Raw genomic sequence first — 7,198 nt, 5'->3', positions numbered from 1 at the left:
ATGTAGGCTGGGGCTGATGGGAGCTGAGGTCCAAAATGTCTGGAGGGTACCAGGTTGGGGATAACAGAAATAGGGTTTTGTCTAAGCCTCTCATATCTCCTTTAAATGAAACTCGGGTGAAAGAAATAGAGGGAGCACCTGACAACTGGGGGTATTTAAGTGGTTCTGTGAAATAAATCAGTTCAGCAAAAGATACAGGAGACTCATCTACTTCATGAGTAGGGTTGCCAGGTTCAGGGCCTGAGACTGATCCTGTATCTTTAGGAGAAGAGAAAGTCAGCCAAGTGCAGGTGTTCTTGCAACACTGTAATAGGAAAAACCGCAAGGTGGAATTCTTCCTTCCCCCTGCACAACTTTTAAAGATACAGAAGACCTCTTGGTTGCCAGGTCCAGCCTCCATTTCTCTGAACAATACTTATGTAGACACTTGAATTATATGTTTGGTACCAAAAATTAGCCAAATAAAGGTACAGTAGTACTGCTTAAGCTCCTTCAAGTCTTAACCTTTTACTTTGTTGTTTTATTTTTTAATGGTTTTTTTCTGGCCATGATTGTACTTTGCAGGTATTTCACTGGATACTAGGTTACTGAAAGTTTTTGCAGGACTGAAACTTATGGATGGGCTATTACCATTGAGCTCGATGGGTAGTAAATTATTCACAGACATATCCTAGCTGCATCCAAGTTTAACCTCCCACCCCAGGTTGGGGTTAGATTCTATTCTAACATCATTGCTTGGGAGTGATTTTGGTAGACAAAACACATCCCCATCCATTGCATTTCATAATAATATGAGGCTCTGAAACTTTTGTTTCATGGTTATTCAGTTGTTCTGGAGGTGTCCTAAAGTTCCTTGTTAGAAAAAGCTATATGTTTCTGACCATGATAAAAGCATGAAAACAGACTTGATGGACTAGCCCATTGACTCAAGCAACCTGACTCCTGTTGTGCCCAATGGGGAAGCCCACAAGCCAGACACAAGGGCAATAGCATGTTGCCTCTGAACTCAGAGGTAGCATATAGTCTCCATGACCAGCAGTCACTGACAGACTTTTCCTCCATGAATTTGTCTAGCCCCTTTTTAAAGCCAACTAAACTATGGCCATCGCCACATCTTGTTACATCATGCACAGTGCACATCAGGCACTGTGTGAAATAGTTCTCCTACCGTTCAGATTTACTGGATGATCCTGGATTCTAGTATTTTGAGAGAGAAAGAAACTATTCTGTATCTTTCTCCACAACATATTTATTTATTTATTTATTTTATTTTATTTCATTTATATACCGCCCTAAACCTAACGGCTCTCTGGGCGGTGTACACAAGAGATAAAAGCAGCACAATATATAACTACAATAACACAATAAAGTCAAAAACCAAAAACAAACAAATAGCAACAAAAAGCAAACAGCATCATAATACAACATAAAAAGTACAGTTAAAATACACTTTAAAAACAGATTAAAATACACTTTAAAATGCCTGGGAGAATAAAAAGGTTTTCACCTGATGCCGAAAGGATAGCAGCGTCGGCGCCAGGCGCACCTCATTGAGGAGACTGTTCCACAATTCGGGGGCCACCACCAAAAAGGCCCTAGATCTAGTCACCACCCTCTGAGCTTCTCAATGAGATGGCACTTGGAGGAGGGCCTTAGATGTTGAGCGCAGTGTACGGGTAGGTTCATATTGGGAGAGGCGTTCCACCAGGTATTGCAGTCCCATGCCATGTAAGGCTTTATAGGTCAAAACCAGCACTTTGAATCTAGCCCGGAAACAAATAGGGAGCCAGTGCAGATGAGCCAGAACAGGTGTTATATGAGCGGACCTTCTGGTCCGCGTCAACAGTCTGGCCGCTGCATTCTGGACTAGCTGTAGTTTCCGAATTATCTTCAAGGGCAGCCCAACGTAGAGCGCATTGCAGTAGTCCAATCTAGAGGTTACAAGAGCATGAACAACAGAGGTGAGGTCATCACCGTCCAGATAGGGATGTAGCTGGGCTACCAAACGAAGATGGTAGAAAGCATTCCGTGCCACCGAGGCCACCTGGGCCTCCAGTGACAAGGAAGGATCGAAAAGAACTCCCAAGCTACGAACCTGTTCCTTCAAGGGGAGTGTAACCCCATCGAGAACAGGATGAACATCCACCATCTGGGCAGGGGAAGGACTCACCAACATCGTCTCAGTCTTGTCGGGATTGAGCTTCAGTATTCATATTCTATCTCACGCCTCTTCTTACTTGCTTTTTTCCCCATGCTAAAAAGCCACAAATGTTGTAACCTTTGGTTGTAGAAAAATTGCTCCTGTCACCATATCATTTTGATTTTCTGCCCTTTCCTTCCCCCTTCTCCCAATATCCTATTTGAGGTGTTGCAACTAGAACTGTCTGCAGTATTCTAAGTGGGATTCAGCTCTAAAATGTGCAAGAGACTACGAGAGGAAAAATAAGCGTAGTAGAAAACCTAGTTAGAAGGAAAGGGAGTTTATTTTCTATTCACAGAGCCAAGTGTGCAGTGGACACTGTAGCCAAACCAACATCTCTGTGCCAAACAACATCATTCTTACTCTGTGGACCCATTCTATAGGTGAAAAGATTCTCTGTCCATTCAGTTTGCAAAACTGTCAACGCTAAGTGTGTTTTATTTGTTTATGTTTCATTCACATGTTCACTGGAAATTAAATTCAGTTTACAACAGTTGCTGAGCAAGCAAATGGTTCTCAGTAGCTTGCAAAGAAATGGTCATAGTCTGAGTAAAAGTGCACTCGACCTGTATTGACCTATGAAAAACAAGGCATTGCCAAGACCTACTTAAGTGCTGGCTCACATCCTCTGCTACCGAGAGACCTCATGATTATATCTTGATGGTTTCTGTTAGCTGCTTAGAAACTCTTGGCATAAATGCCCCAAAGATTTGCAGCACCACAGATAATTGTCAACAAACAAACTTCTCTTTGGCTATTTACAGCCATAACCTGTTCAGAACCATTTTGTACAGAACGAAAGTGGTTTAAGGCTGAATTCTTCTTCAGTAACAAATGGAGGAGAGAAACGTTTTTACTTTAAGGACAAGATGCTGGAGAAGGGGAACTCAAAAGGGGTGCTCAAAGAAATTCCCATCAGGATTTTGCGTAAGAGAAAAGACTATATGTTTTTGACAGATAAACTCAAACAAAGTAATATCCAATTTCGATGGGACAAACTGGAAGGTGTTATTTTTATGTATAAACACCAGCGGTTCAGATTGAATACTGTACAGAAAGCAAGAGAATTTTTGGAAAGATTTAAAGATAGTATGGAGAAACAACAAATGAAAAATATTGAGTAAGCAACAGGAAGGGACTTTCTACCATATGTGGTGGACATGTAAACAAGCAAAAACGTTTTGGAGTCAAATATTTAAATTAATGCAGAGAATTTTAAAGATTAATATTCAATTTAAACCAGAACTCTTCTTGTTGGGCTTGATGGACGTACAATTGGAAAGGAATCATGGAAGAGTGATTCAATATATGGTTACTGCAGCTAGATTACTATATGCGCAAAGATGGAAGGATACAACATTACCAACAATTCAAGAATGGCTACTAAAATTAATGGACCTGGCAGAAATGGATAAGCTGACATGCCTATTGAGAGAAAAAACAATAGTCACATTTCTCAAGGACTGGGACTCCTTTTTGAGTTTTTTGCGAGACACAGAAAATGAATTGGTGATATTGGGATTTGACGATTAATTAGATTATTTAATTGAGAAAAAAAGGAGATTATGTAATTTATCAGTGAACAAGGTATCTCTATATGTATCTGTTACAGCCGATCGAAGATAGATCAGAAGTCATCTGTTTTTGCATTTTTCTTTTTTTCTTTTTCTTTTATATTTTCTTTGTATTTTATTTTCTTTTTAAAAAAATAAAAAAATTATATTGTAAAAAAAGAGAGAGAAGGGGAACTCTCTCCAGACTGTTCAGGGGTAAATGGTCTGCAGAAGCAAGGCCAGCCCCTTTAATAGGGTTTCTTTCTTTGTTAAGGACATGTATAAAATTGCTTCATATTTGAATATATTGAAACAGTATACAAAGTATGACATAAATAAACCTTAAAACATATAAGCATAAGACAGTTTTTAAAAAATCTATAAAATGTTCAATAACATGAAGCAATCCTGGTGTCCCCAACATGGTGCCCATGTACACCATGGCATCCTCAGACAACTTCTTTGGCACCTGCCCCAGCCCTCTGCCCCTCTTGATTTTTATTTAAAAATTGAGGGGTGTGTGTGGCATTTTGTTGTTTTTTGGTTGGGGAGCTTGCCTTTTTCTTTTTTTAAGGTGGCCTTTCTGCCTGTCTTTTGTTTGTTTTTGAAGTATTTTACCTATTTGGCTGGAGGGGGGTGTCTGAGTATCACGTTTTTCTTCTATGAAGTTGATATTTGTAGTGCTCATGGTAGTTTCTTAGATTTCCACATATTCTTCTGGGCTCAGAAAGGCTGAGGACCCCTGCAATAATCAGTGGTAGACAGAGCTGGTATTAACAATCCAAGAATGCCAAAAGTTTTAAGACAGCACGGAGAACACTTTGCAGTTAGTGCCTGTTGGATCTAAAGCGGAAGAACATGGTCTGCAAATGATCTATCATTAGATTATGTGTAGGAGCCCCACAAAAAGTATCTGACTAAAACTTTCTTCACATATGGGCCACACATACAACACATGTGTGGAGGTTGCATGACTGGGCATCACAGCCACATATTGAGCTTCATTAAGACATATGAAAAGGCAAGCCTACGCATATCTAGTGGTATATGCATAGGTACCTTAGTCTGCAGACTGATACATTATTACCTAAAACTAAGCCTCACTGGGCACAGCCAAACCTGCTGCTGAGGAAAGATGCATAGGTTTGGGCTGTGTGAGCCTATAATTTTATCAGCTAGGCTTTTTATTATTTATTTATTTGATTTATATCCCACCCTTCCTCTGAGGAGGAGCCCAGGGCATGTGTTCTGCTACATGCTAATTATACTGTTTGTCTATAATATTCATATTAATAGTCACATGTAGCTTTGGGAGCCCTTCAGCAGAGATGGAGTGGTGACTCTTAAATACTATTTCAAATAAATAATGATTAAAAAAGAGAAAGACATATGTAGCGATTGCCAGATCTATTTATTACTAACAGGGCTTTTGTGGCTTGAACAATTTATTTATTCAAAATATTTATACACTGCCTTTGAACTAGGAGTTAACAAGGCCATGTACAACACAAGACAATCCTCTAAAATACATTACTAACACCATGACAGACCAAACATTTACATCTGCCATATCTAAGGAACAACAAAAGTTGGTTTGACATATCAAAGGATGTCAGTATGTTTATTTATTAATTTTACTTGCTTTGCAGATTTATAGACCACTTCAGAATTAAAAGCAGCTCTGGAGATCACTGTACGAAAAGATGTTTTTAACTGTAATTGTTTTTAGAGTGTTTTAACTTTTTAAAAACCATTCTCAAAACAGTTATGTGTTTGCCGCATTGAGCTCCTTTGGGAGAAAGGGCAAGATATCAATTCAACAAACAATAAACAATAAAATAATAATAAATATCAAGATGCTAGGCATTTGCCTAATTTCAGTTAGTAACTATTCCCGGGGGCTGGAGCTACAACACTACAAGCCTGGTTTATAGTACATACTAAATATATCTCTGGGGCATACGGTACTCTCAGTAGTGCCCCACCTGAGGAGTGCAATTGCCAGGCAGAGATAAATGGGGTAAGGTGATGCCTTTAGGTAACCTGATTCAAAGTTGTTTAGGGCTTTAAATGCTAAAAGCAAAACTTTTACCTGTGCCTGTGCATTGACAGCCAGTTCAACTCTCTCAACAGATGTGCTATATTATACCAACGGGATGCCCCAGTCAACAACCTAGCTGCCAGAATTCTGCCACAGCTGCAACTTCTGGACTAAACTCAACAGAAGCCCCACAAAGAGTGGGGTAATCAAGTCTTGGGGTTACTGAAGCTATCTTGGTCCAGGAATGGCAATAGCTAGTTTACCAACAGAAGCTAGTAAAAGGCATTTCTGGTCACCCAGGCCACCTGTACTTCAAATGACAAAAATGGAACCAGGAGCATGCCCAAACTACATACCTGTTCTTTTAGAAGGAGGGCAATCCTGTCCAGAACAGGTATCTCCTGGACTCAGGAAGCACTCACCCACAGGGCCTCCATCTTGCCAGGGTTTAAACTCATTATTGGCCCTCATCCAGCTGACACTTGCACCAAACACTGGTACAGAGCCTGGGTACTTATTGTTTCATCTTTGTCACTAGAGGCTCAAGTGGCTTCAGTAGCTAGGGATGCCTTCTGCCAGCTTCAGCTGGTACACCAGCTGCAGCTGTTTCTGCATAGGGATAGTCACCGACTCAGTAGCAAATTGGCAGCCAGTGCAATTTGTGACAATTGCGCGCCTAGCAAAAATTCAGCAGGTGGCACTTTGCTCAGCAGGAAGATTGTAGTCAGTAATAGGGAAAGCACCACTTTCCGGTTGCTCAGGGCACACAGGTGCCCAGTCAGAAAAAAAAGTTGGCACATTTATATGACAACTGTGTGCATATTTTCAAAGAAGAAAGTCCCATTCAGTTCAATGGGGAGGCATCATAGCTCAGCAGCAGAACACATTCTTTGCTTATAGAAGGTCCAAAGTTCAACCCCTAGCATTTCCACTTTAAAAAGGAACCCGGTAGGAAATGATAGGAAATGCCTGAGACTCCGGATAGGATATGCCTGAGACTTTGGAGAGTTACTGCCGTTGGAACAGAGAATGCTGGGTACTGGCAGCATCAGTACCTGGCATTGTTGGGCAGCTGCCTAGGCCCCAGGACCCTAGAAGGGCTCACTGTTGAAGTCTGCTCATTTTTCTGTTGCAACACTCCAAGCAGCAATGCATGGGTATGTTTAGCCACCCTTTAAATTTCACATGCTTCCCCTGACATTGCATCATTCTAGGACATAGCAGTAAATTGTAAGGGTGGCTAGACAGAACCATCCAGCATTGCTTGAAGCACTGCCCTCATAGCTAGATAAGCCCATCAGGACACACTGACAGTAGAGGGCCCCACCAAGGACAATTTGTCTGGGTCCTCTCAAATCTGGAGATGATCTTAATGTTAGACTAGATGGACAAACAGGAGGCTAG

The sequence above is a fragment of the Rhineura floridana genome, chromosome 4 (genome assembly GCF_030035675.1).
Source record: "Rhineura floridana isolate rRhiFlo1 chromosome 4, rRhiFlo1.hap2, whole genome shotgun sequence".
Classification (NCBI taxonomy): Eukaryota; Metazoa; Chordata; class Lepidosauria; order Squamata; family Rhineuridae; genus Rhineura; species Rhineura floridana.
The sequence above is the reverse complement of the archived record's forward strand: the minus strand, read 5'-3'. Positions refer to the sequence as shown.